Consider the following 27517-nt stretch of genomic DNA (forward strand, 5'->3'; position numbering starts at 1 on the left):
AGCCTTTAAATAAAATGAAAAAAAAAGATAGCATCTATACAAAAAGATTTCTAAAGTCACCTGAGAGCTGTTGCTGCAGACTTTGTTTTAATGTTACATAGTTATAGTAATAGCTACAGAATATTCTCCCATTTAAATACCCAAACCCCTTTCCTAAAGCATGTCAGAATTAGACCCTCTGGACAGCATCCCAAGTTAAGCCAGGTAACAATCCAGAACTTGCCTACAGAAACAGTGGATATGAGGGCCTGCTTTTCTCCAGAGGTCTGAGAAATAAAAAACTCCTCAGTAACTCTAGGCAGGCTTTGTACCATAAAACTGTATTTTGCATCTTCTGCAGCTCAAACTCACAGATTACCTAATACATAAGCAATATCTGGATTATGCAGTCAAAACCACAGTCATACCTGGCAAAGAATATGTGTGTGAAACAAGCAAGGAGGCTAAGTTGTCCCTGCATATAAAGTAAAAAGACAGAAAAGAGGACTGGGAATGCAGTCTAAATCTCTTGGCACAAGCTTGGATAAGCTTTAACTTTTCTACTCTTTTAAAGAGCTTACTGCAATGTCTGTTTAGAAAACCAGTGAGGTTTGCTATGCTCCTGGCTGTTGCAAATATATCTTGTTTGTTCCAGAAAAATACAGGGTATGATTCAAGATAAATCATGCATCAGACTTTTCAGTCACATGACTGGGGATGTGTTCAGCATGACGATCCCTGCATGCTCCGTGCAGAAATGACTCAGAAGCAACTTACACATTTGTCAATCCAAGCAAGGGACACAACAGTAATTAAAATCACTAACATTTGGGTGAGGCTCAATGCATCCATCTAGATCTGATGCATGTAATAGAGTAATAGGTGATGATAGATCAATATCATATTATAATATCCTATGATAATACCTAAAAAAGATCTGATGAAAACAATGTATTAAAAAAATATCAAGAAAAGGAGAAATTTGCCTAGTTAGTCAGTTAATTCATGGAACTGTGTGTGCTCCCTGGCAATAGCAAGGATTCTTATTAAATAGTTCTTTCTTTGAGGCTTGAATACTTTCCCAGAGAACAGCACTAGAATAAGAAAAAACTATTTACACAAGTAACTCACATGTCTCCTGCTAGTTCCTGATTTGATATCAGAGTGCAGTTAAAATTTCATATATGCTTTCAGATATTTTCAATACTTTGATAACAATTAGATATAAAAAAATATTTAGGCATTTACATGTTAACTTAATTTTATTTGTTTGGTCACAAGTCTGAAAGTTAGGATCCTATGAGAAGACTCCAGAAACAAAGCTTTATATTTTAAAGGATATAAATAATATAATGTTCATCAATCAGAGGAATATCTAGGATTAACCAAGAGGGAGGCTAAGAAATGAAGAATATATAAAAATCTATCCCTTTTCTGGCATACCTTCAGTAAAATAGGTATCAGAAGGAGGGTAAATGCCAACAGCTTCTCTTTTAATAATTCAGAGATAAATATTCTATTGTAAAATGCAGACAGAGAAAAAAGAAAACATATTTTAGACCTGCAGTACAATCCAAGAACACTCACCTGTGAAATGGAAGATGCAAATTCATTTTCCTTTTCTGCCTGAGGCAATTTAAATATTATTATTATAATTATATTGTTTTAATGATGCATTCCCATCACCAAATTGTAGCATTCTCTGGGTGGGACATTCCTCATTCCTCCCAACTGATGTTGGGAAAAACCAGATACCCCACCCACATCCCAAACCCTATCAACTGTTCAGACTGTATTTTGATCTCTGTCTTCTGACTTTTCCTCAAGAAGATCAGAGTCTCAGCTGCTATGCTTTTAGACAACCTGAACCCAATGATCCTCTCTTACACTTTCCATGGCCAAGTTATTCCAAAGGGTTTTTTTAACGTTTTTCTTACAATCCAGTGGATAGTAAAATGACACTTTGGAACCTCAATCTCCTTTTGCTAATTCAAGTATTTAAGAACCAAAACTATCAACTAATTTTCTTCCTTACAGATTTTTAAATTCTTTCACAACTGCTACTAAGCTCAATATACAGGCTATAAGGAACTTCCTGAGAGACTATAAAGATACACATGTTGAGAACTATGCAAAATATTAATTCATTAGATGTTAGTGGGCACATTTTGTGGAAAATTAGACATATCTTTTGCTAGCCTAAATTTTATAGGCTCTTTCAATTATTAAAATACCATTCAACCATTGAACAGAAAAGTTTAATCAAAATTCAATCAAGATAATAAAACACAAACCCACTCAATATATTCTCAGTGGATCAAATGAAGATATCTTAATAGCCCAATACTCACCTTTAAAAAAAGAGTTCATTAATAGACTCCTCTGGAAGTAAAATGAAGAATATACTTCACTATAGCTTGAGTTTTCCAGCAAATTTAATCTGTAGCACTCTGAAAAATTTCTGGGAACCTCCTTTTAAAGAAAAAAACCCCAAACACTCCTTTGATATCTGCCACTTACCTAGTACCATGAAGGCTGGCCTCAGTTGTAGATTGAACAGTTACCAGTTAAACAATTAGTTTAACAAATAGTTCCCAGTTAAACAATTTCAGGTTTCGGCAGTCTCAGACTAATTCTATGATTGTCACAGTTGATTACTATCTTCACTCTTAAAGACCTATTAGATGTTATTTGACGCAATGCTTTAGGTTTGTTCCTCACTGAGTGGAATCTTGCTCCTGTAGATTAAGGAACAATGGAGTGAGCAATGACCACAACGTTTTAGCTCTGTGTGTTATGGCTGTGTCTTATTATATCAAAAAATATCCTGAGCTAGAAGAGACCCACAAGGATCCTGTCCACAAGTCCAGTCCTGACCCTGCAGAGTACAGCCCTAAGAACACCGCTATGTGCCTGATAATGTCTAAACACTTCTCAAACTCTGTCAAGTTTGGTACTGTGACCACTTCCCCATGGAGCCTATTCCAGTGCCTGACCATCCTCTGGGGGAAAAGACTTTTCTTAATACCCAATCTAAACCTTCCCTGACACATCTTCATACCATTACTTAGGGTCACTTATCACCAGGGAGAAGAGATGAGAACCTGCCTTTAGTTTCCTATTGTGAGAAAGCTATAGATGACAATGAGGTCTCCTCCTCAGTCTTCTCTCTCCAGGCTGAACAGATCGAGTGATCTCAGCTGCTCCTCTTTTTTTTCCCCTCAAGACCTTTCATCATTTTTGTTGCCCTCCTCTGGACACTCTCTAATAGCTTAATATCTTTCTTATGTTGTGATGCCCAAAATGGCACTCAGGACTCAAGACGAGTACACCCCTTGTGCAGGATAGTGCAGGACAGAGCAGGACAATCCCCTCTCTTGCCTGGTTGGCCATGCCATGCCTGATGTTCCCCAGGACACAGGTGGCCCACCTGGCAGCCAGGGCAGAGACTCAACTTGCCATTGATCAGGACCCCCAGATCTCTTTCTGCAGTGATGCTCTCCAGCCTCTTGTTCTCAAGTCTATATGTACACCCAGGGTTGCCCCTTCCCAGGTGCAGAATCCACCACTTGCCCTTGTTAAACTTCATAGAATTATTATTTTCCAGCCCTCTCTTTTATCCAGGTCCTCTTCAGGGCCTCCCTGCCTTCAAGGGAGTCAACAATTCCTCCAAATTTGCTATCATCTGCAAACTTAGCATTCCTTTAAGTCCTGCATCCAAATCGTTTCTGAAGATGCTGAAGAGCACTGGCCCTACAGTGGAGCCCTGCTGCAACTGGTCACTGACCTGACGTTATCACATCACAGTAACCCCCGTTGTGCCCAACCCATGAGACAGTTGCTCACCCACCACATGATATGTTTACCCAGCTGAATAATTTTGTTCAGAGGGATACTATGAGAGACAGTACAGAAGGCTTTAGTGGAATGCCAAAAGATAACATCTGCTGGCTTCCTTTGGTCAGCTGCATGGGTTAAAGGAAGTCAGGTCTGAAAAACAGGACTTTAATGAAGCCATGTTGGCTGTGACCAACAACTGTTTTCTTTTAGGTGATTTCCAATACCTCCCAGAATAATCTTCTCTGTAATTTTACCAGTCACTGAAATGAGACTGACAGGCCTGAAATTTCCTGGGTGATTTTTCTTGCCCTTCTTGAAAACTGGGACATCTGTTTTAAGTTTCCAGTGAACTGGGACCTCTCCAGATTCCCAAGATCATTCAAAAATCATCCAGAGAGGCCTTGTAATGACAGCACGCTCTTTGAGTATTCTCAGATGAATCCTATCAGGCCCCATAGATTTACAGGGATCCGGCTGGAGTAGAAAATCCTACACAAGTTCAGGGTCAACTGGGAGTTTCACAGGTATGATCCTCCTGCTCAGGATGCTGGGATCCCCATAGCCCAGGAATGATGTTGAAGACAGAGGAAAAGAAATCATTAAACACATCTGCCTTGTCAATGTCCCTGACTGTGATGGTTTGGTGTAATTTCTGCATTGCCTTTTGACATTAATATATTTTAAAAACTTTTTTATTGTCCCCCATAGTTCTTGCCAGCTTCAACTCCAGTTGAGCTGTGGCCACACAAATTGTCTCCCTAGACTGTCAAGCAGGATCTTTGTGTCCCTTACACGTTACCTGCATTTGCTTCCACTGGCCATATTCTTTCCTTTTTTGCCTTATCTCCAAAATAAGATTCCTGGCCAGCCAAGCTGGCCTTCTGCACCTCACCTGCTTGACTCCTGACAGTTTGGAATTGCCAGGTCCCGTGCCTTTAGAAGGCGGTGCTGAAAAACTGACCAGCACTGATGGATCCCAAGCATCTTCAGAAGCACCTTCCCAGGGAACCTCACTCCCTAGTTCCCTGAGAAGCCTCAAGTCTGCTCTCATACTCAGCATTGAAGTTTTGTAGGCACTGAAACTTTTCCTTCTGTCAGCAAAGCTTTTAAACTTGATTGCTTTGTGGTCACTGTGGACAAGACAGCCACCAAACTCCATTTCACTCATCAGACCCACTCTGTTAACATCAACAAATCAATGAGGGCACTGCTCCTAGTTTGCTCCCTTGGTACCTGGACCATGAAGTTATCATCCAAATGCCTTAGGAATATTCCAGACTTGTTTGTGCCAGCTGTGTGATGCTCCCAGTTAATTTCTGGCAAGTTGAAGTCTTCCATAAGGAAAAGGGAGCTTGATTTGGAGGTGTCTCTTAGTTCCTTGAAGAGTAACTCCTTGGTGTCATCATCCTGGCTAAGTGGTCTATAACTGACTCCCACAATGACATCCGCATTACTTGTCTGTCCCTTAATTCTTACCTAGAGACTCGCAAGTGCCATTGCCAACTATAAGCTCCATTTTTGTTGAGTTCAAATTTTACACCTCAGTGGTCTCTGAGTTCCCTCCTGGTGTCATCTCTATGACTTAAATAACTGGGGGAGAGGGGGGACATTGTGCACATTGTAAACCTCAAACTCTTTTCATTTTAATTAAACATATTACTGCAATATTCTGTCTGAGCTTTTCTTCTTTCATGTGTTTTGACTTTTCACTTTCAAAAATACTATACTTTGACTTTCGACAGGAACTTGCTTAGGAATGCTAAAACTTATTTCTCTTCACATTCTAAAAACTTCCCTCTTATATACAAGCATATATCTATTTATTGGGCCCTTCTAATTCCCACTTTAAAAATTTTAATCCCTACATAACCACTACTAAACTGAATGGGTGGATTATTTCTACAAAGATTTTGAATGTAAATGTGTTACTATTAACATAAATATAATTCCTCATAGAACCCTTTTACTAACTGCATCTCAAACTAGACCTTGTGTACTGCTCAAGGCTAAAATAGAGAGATCCTGATATTTTTTCAGTTCCACTAACAGTGATTCTCAAAAGCAACCATTTATGAAATTTAAATGTCTGCATCATCATTCATTGGAACACTCATTGAGTCAAAATAAGCACTTTGCATAATTTTAAACATCTGCATTTCATGCTTTTTAAACAGTAAATTTTTTTGCTTATAAAGAATACACTGTATTTCAAAGCCATTATATATTAAAAAAAATCACACTACTGCAGTTTACATTGAGAACAAAGCCCCAAACCCTAAATGAGTCATGCAGAATATTTTTAAAGGCTTTTAGAATAAGTTTTTTAACCAATGTTTCACTTAAAGGGCTGATAAAACATAACTATAACATGAACAATCCTGTTGTTACCAAAGTTTGTTTCCATTGTTAAGGCAATGGCCTATTTCCTCCAACTAGCAACAATAACAACCCCACACATCATTTTAGATAAAGGAATACGAATCGCTTGCTCAGTTAGTTGAAAAAATGGTCTGATTTTACCAAATAGAGATTGCAAAGCCAGTGGTACCTAGGTACAATGGTGACCCATTGGGTAGAAGTAATTCCATAAAAATTGTTTATTTGGGGAAGACATGGATGGAGATGAGGGGGGATCAAGATGAATCAACAAGAAACAAGACCAGCAAAATGGAGAGAAGTCAGGGAATAAAAGAGACCTGACACATGTAGACAAGCTACTGGTCATTAGGTTTTTCTGGTTCATCTTGTTCATGCTGATGAATGCTCTGTGTGTTTTCGCAGGTGTCTGCAATGGCTGGCTGTCCCTGCAATACGTGTGGCTGTGGCTGTGTATGTGTGTGCCCACTGGGAAGTAGCCTGGCTAGAGTCTGCCTGCAAACACAGAGAAGCTGCCACCTTGCATCTAGCAAGGTTCACTAGATTCAGCTACCATCAAAACAAGTCATATTATTTTAACTCTGAACTGGCTAACACTAACTTCTTTAATTTTGTGGGATCAATTCACACTTCCTCTATCACTTAATATGAGGAAAAATGAAATTATGATCATTTGATAATGAAATTATCATATGATCCATTGGTTCTTGTATATCTTTTATGTTATTTTTCTCCCTCATCAGTTTACCAGAGAAATATTTAGCAATTATTTGGTTATTTAAACACACTAGGATAGCTATAAGATCATTCAAAAAGGGAAATAAAAAAGTGAATTTTCAAGACGTTTAAAACAAATGGATGTAAGTACTACCCTATGCTGTATCTATTAGGCTTGAAGAATCAGGACAGAACAAGGTTTGAATTGATTGTAATCTGTAACACAGAGCTATCAATTCCATTTGCCAATAATAAATGATGGCCAATAATTCTGCTCAAATAACACACCAATATACTCAAATATGTTAATACATTTTGAAGCAAGCAGTTTCCTTATGGAAACTCTACAAGGAATTTTACAGTTAATTCCATTTTGTATATCAGTACAGCCCCATAGCTTCTGAAACAAATATATGCCTATCAACTTTAAAGCAGTGTTCATGGGAATAAATAAGAATATAATGAATTGTGAGAGTTTTTAGATTGGATTTTGTTTGAGTGTGCTGTGCTATAGGCCAACTTCTACTGATTACTCTTTCTAATTTACTCAGACAGTACTTTTTAAACACAACAGGATGAGAATGCCCAATAGCTAAGAGAGCATAAAAAGAAACATTCCAAGCATTCCGCATCAAACTTAGCAAGTCTACTTTTATTATTTATTGGGTTTGTCTGGTTGGTTGGTTGGTTTAGTTTTTTAAATTTTTTTTTATTTTTTGCCAGGTCAATTTAAATTGGTAGCTCTACCAATTGGAGCAGACAAGTTTTTACAAAGTGTTCACAGAAGGGTATTTTAACTACACTAATATTTACCCTCAAAAAAAAAAAAACAACTTTACAGATAAGAAAGCGAAATAGTCACACATTTTTCAGTAAAATCATATTCTAAATTGGTACAATGCAAGTCCAGAATTAAGGTACCTGAAAAAAGCATATACATAAATAAAGATAAAATATACCTTTAAAGCCTAGTAGACCAGCCATCTCATGCAGGTAAAATTCTACATAAAAAAAAAACTTAGAAAATTTGGGGATGGCTAAAAATGAGGCAAGATGGATTTAAACATTTTTTAATCCATTTTAAACATGGATTTTTTAGCATAAAAAATCTAATTAAAACCCTCAGTCTATAGATAATTTTTCAAGCGATGAGACACAAATTATTATCTTACAATGAGTGCAGCATCTTTTGATGTACATGTGAAAACTCATCTAGAAGTGACTGAATCAATAAAGTTTGGCAAAGTCTTTTAAGAAATATAAATATATAATGTACATTATATAAAACCACAGAGTTCACTATACAATATAGCAAGGATGTTTATGGAAGAAGCAAATGGGGGACACATGATCCAAATTCTGTTGAAGGGAAATATGCACATAAGCTTTTCCAACTAATTAAACATTGTTAAAACTCATCAATCAAGCAGAGGCAGTGTATCATTTTAGAAGTTTAAAATTCTAGGTCTTATTTAGAAATGTATTCAGATCTGAATTCACATTCTTTACTCACAGAAAGACTTTTACTGAATTAGAAGGAAGATTAATTTTTGACCTGGCCTGCAATCATGGCACTTGAGTAACTTCTCACTGAACTATATGTCTGGTTCACCTGTACTCAGTTGTAGAACCTGAGTCCTTGCAAGTTCTTCAAGACAGAAGATATATCTAATTCATTGTCTTTATTTTGGAAGGAAAAAACATATATTCGCCTAAGAGGAATTTAAAGATGTCACAGAAACTTCACATTGATAAAAGACAGAGAATAGAAATAGATGACATTGGATGTTCAGTATGACAAGTTTTTTTCTGTAATAGCCACTGATCATTTAGGAGTGCTATATAATTTGAAATTAATGCATCAGACTTGGGTGTAATACAGTCCTTTTGTAACCTGTCTCCCTTGACACAGATCTAAGCAGGTATATATTTAAAAGCTTCTTTTTTTTAAATAAAATTGAACAGACTGAATATGATGTGCCAGTGTGCTACTTCAGGATTTGCAATAATAAAATGCCAAAGAACAAGCTGCAATCTGTTTTTTTTTTGCTTGAGATACTCAAAGAATTAATTTTATGCTGGCATATACTGTAATTAGAAATAGCTCTGTGCATCATGATTAAACTAGTAGCTATGGAAACCAAAGCAGACTAGAATAAGTGTAAAAGGAGAATAGTGAAGAAGCCAATCATAAAATTCCTTTAATTTGTTTATTTTTAATCTTTCTCGTAGTGCAAATTGGAATACTAAGGGTCAATACTACTTTCTTACTCTTTTTTAACCTTTGTATGTTTGGAAAGAACAGTATTCTTTCCAAACTACTTCCTAGGTATTAGATTTTTTCACTCCAGAACTTCTCTACCCACACAATCTTAGGTGTTAAAAGCACACCATTTTTAAAGAACCCTTCTGTATTAAATAATTGTATCTATTTATCCTTTATTGAAATGAGAACTCCATGTTTTCAACAGCTGAAAATCTCCATGGTGCCCTATCCCCTTAGCTATTCCGACAGCCATCCGCTGAACATGTTCCAGTTTAGCAGCCTCCTGATGGGTGTGGGGGAAGGATGGATGCATCTCTGAGCCGTACTCACCTGATGCAATCTCGAGTACTGAATGAGGGGGAAGAATCACTTCCCTTGCTGTGCAGGCTGCACATACTGTGACCACCAAGCAGGCAGACAGCCTTTGTGACACAGCGCTGACTCATGTTTAAATTCTCACTCAGCCTCGGGTCTTTTCTGAAAGAGCTGATTCGTGGCAAGTCACTCACCAGCCAATGCTGTTGCACGGGGTTGTGCCAGCCCAGGTATGTCTGTTCTTAACAAATTCCATCAGGTACCTTATAGTCAGATTAGCTGAGGTCCCTTTGAATGCTATCCCTGTGTACAGCCCAGTGTACAGGCTGACTCGCTTTGCCACCCATTTTGCTGTCATTAGCAAACAAAAGGGCACTTTCCCTGCCATCATCCAGGTCAATGATTAAATTGTTAAGTAATATTTGCATCAGTATCAGCCTCTAAAGTGCAGCCACTCCTTAGACATCATGCTGTACACCTCTGTCCTTTGAGACATACAGTGGAGCTGCCTTCTCACCTGTGCTCTGGCCACTAGTCCCTAATGCTTTAAGAAACCATGTCAAAATACTTGGTTTAGTCAAGGTAAACAAGATTTTTTACCTCTTGTACCCTTGTCTAGAGACAGGTGCCTCATTACAGAATGTAATCAGGTTAGTCAGACATGGTTTGTCCTCAGTAAAGCTAGGATGGCTTTATGAATCACATTATTTACCTTGCTGTGCCTAATAATGGCTTCCAGAAAGATTTCTTTCATAATCTTCCCAGGAACTGAGATGAGACTGTGCTGTGTACAGCTCTTTGAATATCTTTCCTTTCCCTTTTGAAAGTGGGCATATTAATTAGCTTTCTCCAGTTACTGAAGACCTCTCATAATCACCACAATCTTTAAAAAAAGACAAGAAATAGAAATATTGGATGCACATCCTGCAGTTTCAGTCTGCTAATATGAACACTTAACTCAGTCCTCCTCTCGCATAGCTAGCATTCCTTCCCTGCAGACTTTCCCAGGAGGCACAGAGGTCTGGGAGGCTAGTGACCAGAGGCCCAAAGATATCACCTTATGATTTTCAAATCTTAAAATGGAAAAACAGTAGGTGTATTAGCTATATTACATATAAACGAACTGTACCTGCCTTCAGCCAGGCACCATTTATGACACTCAGTGTCAATATTTGGTACATTATTGGGCCATTATTGTAAGATAACTGTTCAAAAAGTCCACTTTTCTCAGAAGATGACTGTGGAAGGGGATCTGGTCCAAGCCATTCTCTGGGCTATGGCAAAGGATGAATAAACATTTCAGATATCCTGCTTTATATCAGTACTTTCAGACAGACTTATTAAACAGTTTCCTAGTATGTAAGAGCTGACATTGACTTGGTCAGAAAGCACTTAATTGTTGATCAGTATCATGCTTTGAAATGGAAAACTACCATAGATCAAAGCAAAACCTTTTCTCCCCATTGCCCAAATAATACAAAAGCAGATAAATCTTACACTTCTTAACTCTCTTTTCAAGAAAACACTTGGTGTAATAAGTTCAGTTTCGTCATTCTCAGTTAAGTGTTTTCCTGGCCTACTCCTCCTGCTGCCTCTCAACACCAGCACAAATATTCATAAAACAAAATATGAAGAGCAACACTCTGAAGGACAGAGACCTTTTTTCCCTGCTACTTCTGCCTGGAGTTTTTGCTTCAAAATGTGCTTCCAACCATTTTATTTCCTCTACTGCATAGGCTCCAACATCTTCTAAGGAAGAAAACCTAGCAGAATCAGCGACAGGATCTCATCAACACTCATCATACTAGCATCACTTGGGTGATAAAAACTGTCATTATAATCATCTTTAAATTCAACATCTGAGTCCTGTATGGTCACTATATTCACCAATTTTTGCTGCATTTGAAGTCACACCTTCCTCAGTAGAGACCTTCATCAAAGAGGTAATAATTTCTTTGGAACTTTGGGAAAAGAAGGTTACCAACATAAACTGGATTTAGTTTTGCAACTGTATTTTTACAGCTGGAAGAGAAGAGAATGCAAAAGTCCATCCCTACAAAAATATCCTGACTAGCCATGTCCCATGACCTATACAACTTTTACACTGAAAGACGAGGAAAATCTCTAATTACTATCTTTACTATGTGATTGAAATAGTTATAGTTTTAAAAGTCAGCTGGAAAATTTTTCCTCTCAGAGTACTGGGATTCTGTCAATGAATCTAAGTGATTTGGGGGAGAAGGGCAAATCAAAATGAATTAGTATTCAGGATAAAGAAATAATGTCTACCTAGGATACCTGTGATATTTTATCTGTTTTGTTAATAAAAGCCAGGAGTTCTCAGCACACAAGTCATCAGCAAAGTATTTTCAGTATTATCAGTATTTTTTCCTATTCCAGTATCAGTCCCTTCATTCATTTATGCTACTATCCTCCTCTTTTCCCCCATGTCAATAATTTCAGTGATTGCACTAGCTTTCTCATACAGTATCAAAGCACATCTGACAATACTCTAATCGGTTTCACTACTAGCAACAGGATTCTCACAGAACACAAAATTACTCAGGATGAGATTACAAAGAGGGTTTAGGGGTTTTTTTCACAGTGGAGAGGAGAGCATTCTTCTTTTCAAAGATCACCAAAATATTGCATATTTCACAAGGAACAATTTGGAATAAGCCTTCTTCAACATGCTCCCTTTACCCTCCTTACTGCCCGTGGATTTTAATTTCTTTGGCAGAAAACTGATTACTGCAACCCTGTTGAGCCACTGTCCACCACTGAAGCAAGCACTGGACTTGTGCTTATGAACAAGCACTGAAACAAGCACTGTTTCACGTGCTTATGAAGACAGAGTCAATCACCTTCCAGGACTATGTGTTTTGGCAATTGTATTGGGGTTATGCGGTGAGGTTTTGTAACAGGGGAGGGGGGCTACAGGGGGACTTCTTTGAGAAGCTGATAGAAGCTTCGGCTTTGTCCAATGGAAGCGCTGTTTTTCATACGAACTGTATTCTTCTGTGAACCAAAACAGCTCTAATCAATCAGAAAAAAAAAGAAAAAAAAAGAAAAGGCTGTTTTTATGATGGGGCGGCGACTTGAATCAAGACCGACTACTCTGACTTCAAGAAATTCCTGTCTGAGGTTAGGAACTGTGTTGTCGTCTGTGTCCGACCGCATCAAACCTTAAATTATCCTCCAGCTCTCCACCTGCAGGAGGCAGCGGGAAAAACAGTCTCCCTTCACTCCTCAAGGAAAACGGATTTCCACTCGCTTTAAAAACAAATGACGTAATCCCTGCTTTTCCCTTTTTTCATGTTTTTGGGGTAGAGGGAGGGGCGGGCGCGGGGGGGAGGGGTGGGCTCGGGGGGGAGGGGGTGGGGTGGGGCGCTGTTTTGTTTTGTTTCTGCATGGAACAGAGATAATGAGATCATTTGAGAGGGTTTGAGAGCGGCCCCCCGGTGCCAGCCGAGCCCCGCTCCCCGCACCCCCGGCGCTGCGGGGGGACCGCGCTCGCCGCCGGCGGGGACAGAGCGGCGCCCCCTGCCGGGCGCGCTCCGCACCAGCGCCTTCCGAATGACATCACCGCTGCAGCGGCTGCGCTCCGCCCGCCACCCACCGGCACCGCGGGCAAATGTTCCCGCAGGTTTTCACCCTGCTCTTGCTCCGTTTTCTTTTTTTTTTTTTTTTTTTTTAATTTTTCCTTTTCTTTCCTCTCTTTTCTTTTTGGTACGTCTTTTAAATAGCTGGTGAAATTTTTGGTGTCGGAACGTGACCAGATTGTAAAGGAAGCCTTAAAGAAACGCCTCGCATTGGACAGACATCGGCTCAGGCTACTCAGCAGAGCCAAATCGGTGATGTCACTGGCACACGCTGCAAACCAAATGTACCTTTCTGTTGTGCAATAAATAAACAAGCCTAAGTGAGGTGCAGAGCTGGTGAGGCAGTCAGCATTACTACCACTCCCCTGTTTACAGGGCCAAGCACGGTTTCTCAGAAGAAAGCGCAACATCCTGCCGTGCAGGTAACACGAGCAATTTATAGAACATCCCTCCCCCCCCAACTAAAAAAACAACCCGAGGCCAAAACCAAACATGGCCAAACAGCAACAAAAAAAAGCGCAGAAAACGAACAAACAAAACCCTGAAAACCAGCCCACCAGTCTATGTGGTGGGTTGATTCCTCTACAAAGAGTATAACATTACTCTTCCAGATCCCCCAGTCAAATACTCAAACACTCCTGAAAAAGCACATCTCCATCCACAAAGCCAACCTTGCTACTTGCTGCATTTCTCAGGAGTGTTGAATGAAACGGTCAAGTTCCACAAGCAGAATTTGCAGGGTCAGGAGACGGGGTCTCTCAGCAACAAGGCAAAAGCATTGAGATGGTTATGGGAGACAAGTGCTCTGAAAGTTGCAGGGTTTACAGTCAGAGAGGAAAACATTTTTTTTCCAGATCTACAGGTAAAAATAGGACAGAATAAGAACATAAAAAAAAAGTGAAAAAAGAGGGTGGGTGGGGGGAAGAGTAAAAACAGCAGGGAATTGGAAAATATCCTTAACTACTTCAAGATAAAAGGGAAAATTATAATGCTCTACCTGCTTTTAAGCTTCAGTTATGCAGCAAAGGGGGCATTATAACTTATTACAATCATAAGTTTGTAAATCATCTGATACAGAATAGGTACTAGATTTTGCTTCTACTGAATGTACTGGTGTATTCACTGACACTGGATTATGAAATGTTCAGCATTATGAAAGAAAAAAATTAGCTATTTTGTTGAAGGGTACATTGCTCTTATGTTTAGTTCATTTAGGCAAGTCAAGCACATATTTCCTATTATTTAACAAGTGTGGCAGACTACAAAAAAAAAATGGGTTTGACCCTTTTTCAGTGTTCATTATATTTTATGAATCATACAACACATTTATCTACTATGGTAGCTCTGTTCTACTTTCCTAATGCTATGTTTGATGTTTTAGAAAATTCTATCATGTTGAAAGTGTGCTGAAAACAGACTTTATCTTTCTGTTTCCAGTAGGTCCAAGCACAACCTTGCCCCCGTTGAAATCAGGGACAAAACTTTTGTCTGCTATAATGAAAGGCTATATTCATTACTCTTGGATCTTACTACTATAAAGTTCTCTAAAAAAAATGCATTGCTTCTATAAAAGCAGTTATAGTATTACTCTTATTTTATGTAGATGCCATGATGCTCCAAATTTGAAAGCAACAAGATCTCAGTTCTGGAACTTGGTCCTGTTCCAGTTACAACTACTGTGTTACTTTCTTGCAAATGACTGATTTAGCCTCCAGAGATGAATAAGAAAGCATTAAGAAATTATATCTGCATGAAAGCACTTGACAAGAAACATAATATCCTACTTTATTCAATGGAAACTGAAGAGTTTGAATGGCATCAGGGAGCAAGCAGGAGGGAAGGACAAGGAAAAAAGATCAAAAGAAAACCTAAATAAGTAGAATTTTTCTTTAATCTTTCATTTTTTGCATATGAAGAATTAATGTTCATAATGTCTTTCTACAGAAAAAAAAAGAGTGTGTGAACTCTAACTTTTTAATTCTTCAGCAGAACTGTCATGGTATGACATAATTTTACTATACATTGACTATATTACATCCCTTATTTAAGCTGTCAAATTTTACTTATAATCAAGAGATAATGGTAGAAGAAGATAAAAGAAAAGCAGAGAGAACACCTGCTAAGGAGAGGCTACATTGAGGTAGATTTAAACACTCTGAAAAGCACAGTAAGAAGAGGGCTAAGAGGAAAATTAACTATGTACCTGGTCACTGAAAGGCTTCTCAAGGATAAAAGGTGCAGATAAGGGACTGAAGGAAGTAAGAAGGAGGCAGAACAGAAGGGGGAGGATATAGTAAGAACTCTGAAGAAATTATTTCATAAACCCTTGAGGGAAGAGATCAGATTGTAGTTATACAATTTAATGTACTGACAATGAACAGGACTACCACAAAACTGGAGTTTCAGCAAAACCAGAAAACCCTGACTTCAACCAATTTCCAGTCTCCACCTCCTGAAGTGGTGATGTCTGGCCCATGCCTGCCACGTGCTTTGTAGTGTCATCCTACAGCAACATAGCATAGCCCCTGCCCACAGCACACAGCTCTACCACATATCCCTGTTTTGTGGCATGCCCCAGGGAGCTCCATGGCCTACACACCTGCTGGCACTGGACACAGCACTGTACTTGAAATCACCTAATCCCACCTCATCTGGATCCAGACGCTGCTGTTTCAGCGTGACAGACTTTCCTAGCCAAAGGGGTGACTTCAGTCTTTGTATCTGATGATAGATCTGGTTCTTCTGCTGGTAGATCTGGGCCTTAGCAGTGCCACAATATCAAAGTTCATTGGAATTGTTAGGAGCTTGCAGCATGAGTAACAATAGATTTAAAACAACAGAAAATTATGGTACAGCTGGCATCTATTGTTGCTTTTGAACTGTTGTTGCTATTGAAGCAGTTGTACAGCTTCTTCCTTTCTACCAGAAGACTTACTAATAATGAGTAGAAAAGTTGCCCATCATTAAAAACCTGATATTACCCCAGCTTTTGCAATTATCTAAAACTAAAAAAATTGACTGCCTACTTTCTATAAAACAGAGTTGATAACACATAGTAATCATGTAATATGTACACGATTACTATGTGTTATCAATTCTGTTTTATAGCAACTAGGCAGTCAATTTTTTTAGTTCTCATATGTAATCTCTTAGTTCAAAATAATGTCAAGATATTCAGAAGAAAAAGAAATCCTAGTTTACAGGATTTAATATGAGATATGTTCACAGGCTAAATGTGAGATGGGAAAGTTTAATGAGAAGTACATGAAATAAAATACTTGAGACAAAATATGATTGCTACCTGTGAAATAAGAGGTGTTGTTAGTGGGGTGGAATGAGTAAACAACTTATACCCATCCTTCTCTCTCCCTTTCTTTCTTATCTCTGAAGAAGGATATGCAGGAGAAGGAAGCAATTGAGAGGGAGAACACACTGTCCTTCTACATCAAAGGGTCCATTGAGCACATCCTATAATATCCAGCAGAGCTAAAATGTTAATTCTTGGGTTTATAATTTTAGGTTTATGCATTTGATATTTAATGATGCAAAATTGATGGTTGGACTTGATGATCTTGAAGGTCTCTTCCCACCCTGACGATTCTGTTATTCTATGAAAATGTTATAGTGGGCCGCTACAGAAGACATTGTAACAAGGAAAAAATGATTTTAAGTAGAATCTCGAGGGTTTAATCATAAATCTTGGTTGTAGAGACCCATACACAGACATGAGTTACTGCTGTAGGGCCTGAGCACTACATTAACAGGTACTGCCTTTAACAAAAAGGTTTGTATGTACTGTTGCTAAGAGCTTGTTAACCAGAGCCTGTTCAGAGTAGTGATTATCCCTGGTTACTGCTTTTTGAAAACTACCACCAATCATCAGCCAGGAAGGGTCTGTCACCTTCTTCTTCTTCCTCATGCCCTGCAGTGGCTCTTCAAAGTCTACATTGTGCAAGTCACTAAGGACAAGTGTTACTTTCTGATTTGGCCTGATCTCATTTGCAAATGTTGGACTCATTGCATTTAATTTCCTGGAATTAATTCTAGGCAAACCCAATGCTGTAAGTACCAACAAACATCAATACCACCACCAAGGTGGTAATTCCTCTGCTTAAAATAATTTATAAAATGTTACTGATTTTAGTCACAGCAGAGACTTCATGCGCCTAATAAAAAAACTGCATGAACACAATTAATTAAGCTTCTTTCAAGTATTTTCTCATTTTTACACCTTTCATTAAGGACTTAGGAAAAATGGGAGAAGATAACCACCAGCCTGAGTCCCCCATGAAATCATTTGCTGGATATAATTTCTACCTCAGTTAACATGAGGTAGAAAGGCATATAGTCCCTGCCAGACAGCAAGTGAATAGGATCACTAGTGGGAAAAAAAATTCTTAGTGAGAAATTAAAACAATATTTACATATTCCCACCAGAGGTCACTCATATCATAGGAATAAAATGAAAGTAACCAAAATTCTAAGTACTTGTTGATTCTACATATGATGGAAATTGAAATTGCATTTTCAATCCATTTGAATTTCTATTTCTACTGATTTTATTGAATGTTCATAATTGGGATAAATGTATCTTTCTTTAATAACAGGAGTGCAGGAGAAAATACAGAGCTTTGGTAAGAATAAGAAACAACTAGCTGAATAAACTTCTGCTTAGCTTTTAGTGACTGAGGAAAAACAAGAAAAAATTCTGCAAAAACTTAAGGCTCTAGTAACAATAACTAATGCTGTAGATAAGACTGTGTATGGTGGACATGGATGACAATAAACTACTGCATTTCATCTTGATACCTTTACTTCTTGAGCTGAAAGTCACAGAGAAGCTAGAAAAAGTAGGATTTATTCTTGGTAATGTGGTAGAGCTAGACACCTTGCATAAAGGAGTTATTAGGTATGCCTATGTTAATCAAGACTCCTAATAGTAAAATTTATATTTCTTTTCTAAGTAACTAAAATAAAACACAACATAGCAAAGATCACACTGCTAAATATAATCTCAGAATCCAGAGAAAATTACTTTATGCACTTAAATGTGATTAGTTCTATTTAAAGAAAAGGTTTCTATCCTTAGCATGTAAAAGAGAAAGTGTTAAAACTGTTCTCTGTTTTACATCTTTAATTTATTTCTCTTTCCTAAGCACTTCTTAGGCCACATCTTTTCTCCTGCTTCCAGTTTTGGGCCCCCAACACAAGAAAGGCATCAACAAAAGGGAGTAAGTTCAGTGGAGGACTGCCAAAATAAAACCATGAGCAATCTGTCCTGTCCTCATAGCTCACCCTGCTTTGAACAGGAGGTTTGGCTAGATTGTCTCAGAAGGTCCCTCTAATCTGAGTCATCCTCTTTTACTATATTATGATCCTGTGAATCAGACCTTCGATCCACAGACCGATGCTTTTCTAGGAATAAGCTCTAGGCAGTTCCAGTCACCCTAGGCCACCCAATTTAACTAGAAAAGATAAAGACAACATGTGTGCACCTATCAGTTAGATCTTATCTAAGAGTGAAAGTTAGCTAGAGCTCTTCAGCTGGTGGAAGGTTTGGCTGAAAAGAGCTAGGGAAGCATGACCAGACAAAAACTGAACAGAAAATTATTTGCTATCTGTTATTAAAAAGGGAGCGCATGGATATGCAAATGCTGACTTTAAAAATAGTGTTCAGTGTTGTGGGATGTTTTGGAGATCAAAAGTCTAGGATGATGGATAAATGTACAGGGTACATAACCTTGACCACAAATGCAACATTTAGTATAAAAATCTCATTGTTTATTTTTGCCAAAAGATACAATATTAAGAGTGAAAGAATACATTTATTTTCCTTATATTTTTTGCATTTACCTCTGCCAGAAGCCTTTCTTTAAGTATAGTGCTTAACGGCGTTTTGTTCCATTCTCTGTCTGCTCCTACTTTTTGTACTGACTTCTTGTACTATCCAACTTCTTGTTGGATTTGGAAAATAGATAGTGCTTGAGACTATGACCAAGTATGGTTGTTATGATCTTCAAGATCCTTTAGGCTGAAACATAGCAGTCTTCTAAGGAAGGAAGCAAATTAAAGAAATGTTTCACTGACAGTTGATGTATATTGTACATTTTCTGCCCAGTAAATCATAGACAAAGCAATTCCTTATCCACCTCTTCTCAGTTCCTTCTCCTAAAGAAGAATTTGTCAGGAATTACACAGTACAACAAATCTTCTCAAACAACACATTGCTTTTTTGCAGAGAACAGGGTAACAAGACATTTTTTCTTATTTGCATACATGTCAGGTACAGTGGATTGTGTCAGCTTTATTGAAAGAAATCAAGAACTGTCTTCGGAACTGTAGTTTCACACTCTATTGGGTACTTTCCCACTGTTTGCATCACTTTGACACAAACACAGCAATGGTGATAAACTGAGTTGGACCAGGAAATTCTTCTCTCTGAAATATAATTCAAGGAAAAATACTTTTCACTAAACAAGTTCCACACTGCAAGCGACCACCCAGCTGCACAAACAGTTGGAGAAGGGAAAAAGTAGAAGAGAAAAACAGGTGGATGTTCCCCAATAAGTGTCTGTGAATCATAAACCCACATATGTACATGATAACTCCAGGTGGAGCGGGATCTGGTGGGATGCATTTTGTGACTCCTGTTTGATGGGATTAGTGCGGATTAGTCTGCGGTTCCCTTCAGCACGTAACCACGGTCCCTGCGAACGAAGGGCAGCTACAGCTAAATGAGTCAATATTCATGTCACTTTATCAAACCGAGTCAATTTCATGTCACTTTTCAAGTGCTTGGCTTGACAACCGGGGCGTCTGGGGACGGACCAGCACTCCCGGAGATCCTCGGGGAGGCAAAATCCTCCCTTCCCGCCTGGCGCTGGTTTCAGGCGCCCTCCCAGTAACGGGGAATGCGGCTTGCGAACTCTGAAACCTCCCCTTCCCAGCCGCCGCCCCAGCCGGAGCCCGCACGGAACAGTCACACAATGACAGCATCACTAAGGCTGAAAGAGACCTTCAAGGCCACCCAGCGGCACCGCAGTAGCCGCTACCCCCCGATCCAGCCGGACACGGGTGTCAGTGGAGCCGGGCCAGGGCCTGTCCCACACGGCCCGCGCGCCCCGCTCCCAGCGGCCGCGCCGGGGCCGCGCTCGGGGTGCGCGCGCGTTGCCCGGTAACGCGGCGGGGGCGGGCGCGCGGGTTGCCCGGAGACGGCGCTGCCGCGGCCGCGCTGTGGGCGCTGCGGGCCGGCGGGTGAGGGAGGCAGCGCCGGCGGCCGCCCCCGCGGAGTGGGTGAGAGCTCGGCGGCCGGGCCCGGCAGGCCAGCGGAGGTGCGGCGTTTCTTGCCCTGCGTTCTTGCCCCGCGATTCTTGCCCCGCGGGGTGCGGCACGGCCCGGGAGGTTGCGCGGGGCTCGGGCGCGCGGCGCCGCCCTGCGCCCACCTGCGCTCCGGGGACGGAGCGGCCCCGGGGAGCTCTCGGGGCTGCGGGCGGTGTCTGAAGCGTCCAGGAGCCGTCTGACGGTATTGTCGGGATTTTACACTGTTCTGGGGACTGTCCTACGCTGTGTGCGTCTCTTTACAAACGTGCTTGTGCGGCAACGCGAACTTAAGATCGAGTAAAGGCGGGGGCAGCAATCTCTAAAGGAAGCAAGCAAGCGCTTGTCCTCCGCAGGGAGGGAGAGCTTTGGGCTTGTTTATACTATAAATGTTTTTCCCAGCTGGGACGAGGGTGGGAGGGGGAAGCAAAATCAAGTTTAGAGAGTTAAAAAAAAAATCATTCAAGTACAAAAGCAAACTACAAGCAAAGCTTATGAGAACGAATTTAAGACAGCAGACTCTGCAAATGAAGAAATAAGTTTAAGGGTTTTTTTTCTGTACAGTAAATTCTTCTAATATCTTAAGAGATGTTGCTTGACATAGACATTGTCATTCAACAGTTTGAGAAACTGTGTTGGAAACTTGCTCATCTTGCTACTGTTGAGCAAGATCTTTAATTACATGTAATGCTGCAGTGAAGAACATAATCCTGGATTTTAGACTCGATAAAGACCATACTGTTCTTAATAATCGACTTAACCGTGGAATGATATAGAAAATAAATACTTAGAAATGTCCTTTTGAGGGCTAAACCCTATTGGTTCAAGAGTCTCTTTCCGATTGCCATGCACCTAGTCTTTCAAAAATTTAATGGGCTAGGAAGTTCATTGTATCTCTTTCTAACTAATTTTAGAGGGTTTTTATAGGAGTGCTGAGCCTTGTGGTTTATTACCTTGTTTAAAATTTTGCCCTGACATTATGCAGCTACCTGCTATTCATAAGAGTATAACAGGGGAAGAATTCTGGTAAGAAACATGTAACAGTAAGATGTTCTTCAAACTTTAGAACAGAGCTATTTTGCTTTAAGTTATTTCTGGTAAGACATATTTCCCACTGTTTTAAAATAAGTTCAAGGTTCTAATCCTTGCACTTCCTAGTTTTTTGTAGTCCTAAAATAGAGAAAATACACTTCTGTTGTGGTGTTTCTTTCCTAATTACAGGCACAACTGTGTAAGTTACTGATACATTTCCAGGTTTCTGTTGTGTGTGTGTGTGCCTTGCGTGAATCAGTCTAGATGACTTAGTGATATCATTATTTATATTTTGTATTTCAAAACTGTTCAAAAGCTTCAGTTAAGACTGTAGTCATCTTCAACAAATTGTTGTAACCCATATGGAGACATGGTGGTATAAAGAACTTAGAAGGTAATATGGAGTATGCATGGAAGATACAGATAATGCAAAAATTTAAAAATATCATGGGGCTCTTGTTTTACTTACTGATTTTTTTCCACTTATGAATTATTCTCCCTGATAAGATATCTACAGGCTTCTTCCTCAGTTCCAACATTCTCTGTGTTCTGTTATACCAAATCTTTGACTCTTTGAGTAGCTCTGGCTGTTTAAAGGACCTATAACATGCAATAAACTTGTCATTTGGTCATCTGCTATGAGGAAAATTCCCAGATAGCAAGAAGTAAGGGAGGTCCTTGGTGAGTCCTAATTGTCCATTTAATTCAGTATTTTATTTCTAGCAGTGATAATAGGAGATTATAATTTAGGGAGAGCAGAATTTCCTCTTCCTGCAATCTGTGAATTAAAATTGATGTGGCCAGTAGGAGTAACTTCACCAAGTCCTGGTGGTGATGTTCTGTAACTGATATTATTTGTTTTATAAAGCAAAATATAGGCAGCCCAAGAAGATAAGTAAATATCAATATAACATTTGAATTCCAGAAAGTGGCTACAAGAACTGTGAATTCCCCTGTAGGGTATAGGCAAGTTGGTGACATCCTATCTCTCTGGCTAGCCATTATTTATGGTAGCAGCTGAGCTGTACTATGGGCACTGGAGAAAGACAGAAGCTTTTGTGGTAATCTTTTCCCCACTTGCATCCTATAAGCACACCTTGGCTGTATCCATTGGGGCCATTTTTCCATATCCTGTTCTAGTACTGGTGGGAGAATTTGGTTTTTCTGGTATGTGTGGGATTTATTTGGTTATCAGTAAAGGCCTGTAGAACTTTGCTGACTTTTTTATTGGTTGACAATATAATTTATTAGTTCTCAAAGCAGTGTCAAGTGTAGGAACTTGCCTCTTCCAGTTGTTTCTTTGTTGGTGTTTTATTTTATGCCGATGACCTTGACTGTTGTTAGCACCGTTGTCCCTGCTAAGTCTTCTCCTTACACTTTTTCTCTTGGACTACTTTGTTTAATTGTATGTGGAAAACAATTTGTAAGCAAACAAGTTGATAAATAGTGATTTTTAAGATCTTCATCAGTGAGGAATCTTTTTTTTTGTTGTTGTTGTCCAGTATCTAATTTCCTATTTATTGATGGTAGAGGGTCTCAGAAGCAGCTGTTGCAGTGGAAAAGGATTGATGTAATCTTTTTTTTTCCCTTGTGCTGTATATTATGTGTCTATTGATGAGGTTAGTAGTGCCTTTCCCCTACTTAATGATTTTTTTTTCTTAATGCTTCTACTGACTATAAATTTGCTTCAGGTCCAGGAACCTTTACCTACCTTCTAGCACCATGACCAATTTGAACCCAGCTGCTTAGCACATATGATGTCTTGATTCAAATAACATTTCTACATCTCTGGTAATTGCCCCCTTGTTTCATTATTTTTTAAACCTCTGTATTTACATGTTTCTCGAACACGTTAACAAAACATAATGCATGAATGACTGGTAAAATGATGTTAGGCCTCCTTCTGTGGTGGCAATATCTTTCCTTACATGTTGTACTCTTCTGGCTACATCCTGTTGGTGGCTCATACTTTTCCCATGGTTTATTACATCCATTGTTTGACTGATTTTGTAAAGGCTTTTTTTCCCTCCTTCTCTCCTTTTGACTGATTCAATTCTGCTTGGTGTACTATAGTTGGGTAGTATGTACTCAATTTCATGGTCTCTTAAAACCCACCACCTCTATTTGCATTTTTTTTTGGGGGGGGGGCAAGAAGGGGGACACAACACACAGCATTTATCTCATCCCTTTGAGTTGTATGTTTTAACATCACTTTGTTTCTGTCTTAGGTGTAATTGTTGACATTTACTTGTACCATTAGATAACATGCTCTGTAACCTCTTTCTTAATGAGAGGCCATAAATGGCCATGAGGCCATAAATGGCCAAGTTTGTTGACAGTCTGAAACCTAATTCTTTGGTTTTAAACTTCTGTATTCTCTTTTCGATCTGGCTAAAGAATCATTTAGGGGTTTTATGTTAGAGTTGATTATATTTAATTTTTTTACCCCACATAGGTTAATCAAGGTCTAAGAGAACTAATTAAAACTACTATTTTCATTCTCCTAACTTTCTTTTCAAGTTGTTACCTATTGTCTGAAAATACCTGTGATGGAGGACTGGTAATGACTGAGTGAAAGAGGATATGTCAGATCCAGGAGATCAGTTTCATACATTGGTTTAGACTTCAGGATAGAAAGACTGAGATTTCTGCTGTCAAGTGTGAGGTTGGTGTTGAGAAGAGCTCTTCTCAACACTAATCATTTGTTGCTAACCTAAGCACATCTTTTGTTCCTAACTGCTGGCTGTCATCAGGTTATGTAGTCATATCCCATACTGGTTTCCCAGACAATCAAGGGCAATCTTTTTGCAGTTAAAGTGTTTCTTATTTTGGGGTTTATTATGATGTTTGCTTTTTGAGGTTTCTTTTGCCTTTATGGATATTTGGGCACAAGTGGCTCTGAAGTGTCTGAAAAAACCTGTTAAACTGACTGCTCTGTAAAAATTCCTAGGGCAGAAAATCTCATGTTTTAGAACATTATATCAGAGATAAACTTTTCAAGAGCTGACCTCTTTTTCTAATAAAAACAAGTTTTTCTTGTCCATGTCCAGCTTTAACTACTAGTTCAAATTTGGAAAATTAGTAAGTTGATATACAGCTGCATGTCATCCCCACTTTGACTGTTCAACCTTTCTTATCTCAGCAAATGTACTTTATATTAATTATTATTCAATTTATATTTAACATCCGAATCAGCCAACTATAGTATAAAAAGTTGATGTAATTAAAATATTTACTTTATAATGTGTGCATTATAACTGCAGACAGGGATTTGCACTATTATAGTCCAAATTTATTAGAATATGTCTCTGAAGAATATGTTACAATGGAATGACTTAACTAGACATAGATAAAATCTTGTGATCATAATAGCAAAAAATACATGCAATATGTTTCTTGGCATGTGAACTGTTTGCTGACTGACCAAAAAATCACCAAGTGGCCATGGGCAGTTAGCTACCTGCCCGATTAAATCATAACTGGGGTACTTTAATGTTGGCTGCATTCAAATTTTATACAAGCAGTGATTATGAAACTGATACAAATATTTCAATATAGACATGGTTTTATGAATGAGATTGTAATTTTTCTCTGTAAATATATTCCTTTTTGTCTTTTTTGACCAAGGACACAATTGGAGATATTTAAAATTGTCATTTTTTATATGTATTCTTCACAGCATTAGAATGGTATCTGCTAAGCCATAGTAAAAGTGGTACTATAAATATATATAAACTTATAATTTTTTTCTGAAGGGATGTTAATTTATTTTCTTGGAAAAAGACTATAAAGCTTCATTGAATTTATTTTTAAAATCCAGTTATAGAACATCCTTAAGAAGATACATGATCAAGTCCAATCCACTGCTATTGTTGGTAGCTAAAGCTTAATCTCCTGATAAAGCTCAATCTTAAAAGTAGCTTGTGAGAAGGTTGTGTGAAAGTCTCAGCCCAGTGTAGGTCTGGTGGTGATGATAGTGTTGTACATCTGTTACTAACAGCTTATTCCAATCACTGTGAGGTGGCCTGGTTGTTCTGTATGTCATCTTGTCCTGATAAATCCATATAGCTTGCTGGGAAAGAGCAAGTGAGGGAAAAAATAAAAAAGGACACCTATCTAGAGCTGTGCTATGTTTGTGCCATTAGTAGCTTGATAGGAGTTGGGGAAGTCTAGGGAAATCTAATTGTTGCCTGACCTTGTATGACATAAGATTGCTGAGGTGTAAGTTTGCTGTGTCATTATCATATGATTGGTTCTTGCACAGCTTTACTCTAAACATTGTATTTTAGGATTTATTTTAGGATACTTGGTATCGGTACATGCTTTGTGTTCTCGGTGTAAAGATTCTTAAAGTGCTAGTTAATAAATAAAACCTGAGGATTTAACTGACTTCTGTACTGTAGATGTTGGTGTAATGAATTTGCATAACAGCATATAAATCATGAAAGTAATTAATTTCTAGGCTTTTTTAATTTAAGAAATTTTAAAGTATTTTGTTCTTGGGTTATTTTTGTTATTAAGACATTCTTGTAATGAGTTTTGTGTCTTCAGTGCAAAGTCACAGCATATTAATTTTTAGTAATTCAGTAGTTAAGACAGATAATTTTTAGAGTTTTGATGGGACATATTATGAAGTTATGCCTATATAGATTGGCAGGAAGTTTTCTCAGAGAACTGAGTATAGCAAAAATAAAAACTTCTGAGGTAAAAATTGGATTAATTTAAAATAATTCTTAATTTTGAAAAACATATAATGCTACTAATTTATGGCAAGAATATATCAAACATAACTTTTATAGAGGTTAAACAGAAAATATCTAAATATTTCTGTATATAATAGTTAAGCAGAAACAGAAACAGTGGTTAAAGATGTGTTTGAAAAAAAAGTGCATGGTTGATTTGTCACAGTATATCAACTTCAAATTATTAATTAAGAGCAAATTTCATGGTAAAAGTGGAAGATCAAAATAGAGGTTTCTTACCGCTCACCATCTATTTCTGAAAATCTTTATTCATGACTAAAGTGCATTGCTGATTTCTTGTATTGCCAGATAACATGGGAGAGTAGCATCAGTTTGCTCATTCTGATACCATACAGGACATTATTTTCAGATGTAATCTTCTATCCTCTGTTTTCTAGGCAAATTATACATGTATGTTATAATTAGGTACAGTTTTTTTCAGTGTGTAGAGATTGAGGCCACTATACTCTCCAATATATTCTTCTAGATTCTTAAGGTCATGTCTTTTGTAAAGAGCAAGGTAGTAGCCTGCTCTCATACTAAACAAATATCTGCACTGGAATGTCCAGATGATCAACTTTGATATGAAATACAAAGAGAAAATAACCACGGGTGGGTTTTTTTTGTTTTGTTTTGGTTTTTTTTTTAATGAGTTTCCTTTGGGAGGTGGGGTGGTTGGTTGCTTCTGGGTTCTTGTAATTCTTGACCATTGTAGTTCTGAACTTTAAAAACACATTGTGATGTTTATATGGTAAATCATTATTATTTTCAACATCCCTTCCACTTTTTCCTTCTGACAGTTTTAAGTTTTTTGTATTTAGGCCTAGTCAATCTGAAATGAGCTAAAATAAGAGTACCTAGTTCCAAAGGGAGGATTGTGAAATGTCTGCAGCACAAGCTTGGTCATAGAATCATAGTATATCTCAAGTTTGAAGGGGTCTGTAAGGATCATTGAGTCCAACATCCTGCTCCTCGCTAAACCAGATGACTAAGAGCATCGTCCAGATGCTCAGTGAAATCTGAATGGTTTGGTGTCATGAAAGCTTCAGGAGGAATCTGTCCCAGTGACTGACCACCCTCTCAGTGAAGAATCTTTTCATAATGTCTAACCTCAAGATGAGGTTGTCCTGACACAGTTTCATGCCATTTTCTTGTGTCAGCTCAAGAATTAAACAATTGTTTCTGCATCAAATGAATAGGATGTTTTGTCTGTTTTTATTCCTTCTAGAATATTGAAAACAAATTTATTGGGCAATATATTATATAAAAGACTGTTTATGCCTTGAAGATGTCTCTTTCGGTCTGATCTATTATAGTCCATTTTGTTGTCC

At 38.5% G+C, this 27517-nt stretch overlaps 1 protein-coding gene across 1 annotated transcript in view; it reads left to right on the forward strand.

The window, feature by feature from the left end:
- The first annotated feature begins 20476 nt into the window (after window positions 1–20476).
- WDR17 (WD repeat domain 17) overlaps window positions 20477–27517 on the forward strand; it is a 57984-nt gene continuing 50943 nt past the window's right edge. Inside the window, exon 1 of the mRNA XM_036381934.2 lies at window positions 20477–20617. The gene's annotated coding sequence lies outside the window, so the exon portion shown is untranslated. The remainder of the gene's footprint in view (window positions 20618–27517) is intronic.

This window comes from Molothrus ater, chromosome 4, assembly GCF_012460135.2.
Source record: "Molothrus ater isolate BHLD 08-10-18 breed brown headed cowbird chromosome 4, BPBGC_Mater_1.1, whole genome shotgun sequence".
Classification (NCBI taxonomy): domain Eukaryota; kingdom Metazoa; phylum Chordata; class Aves; order Passeriformes; family Icteridae; genus Molothrus; species Molothrus ater.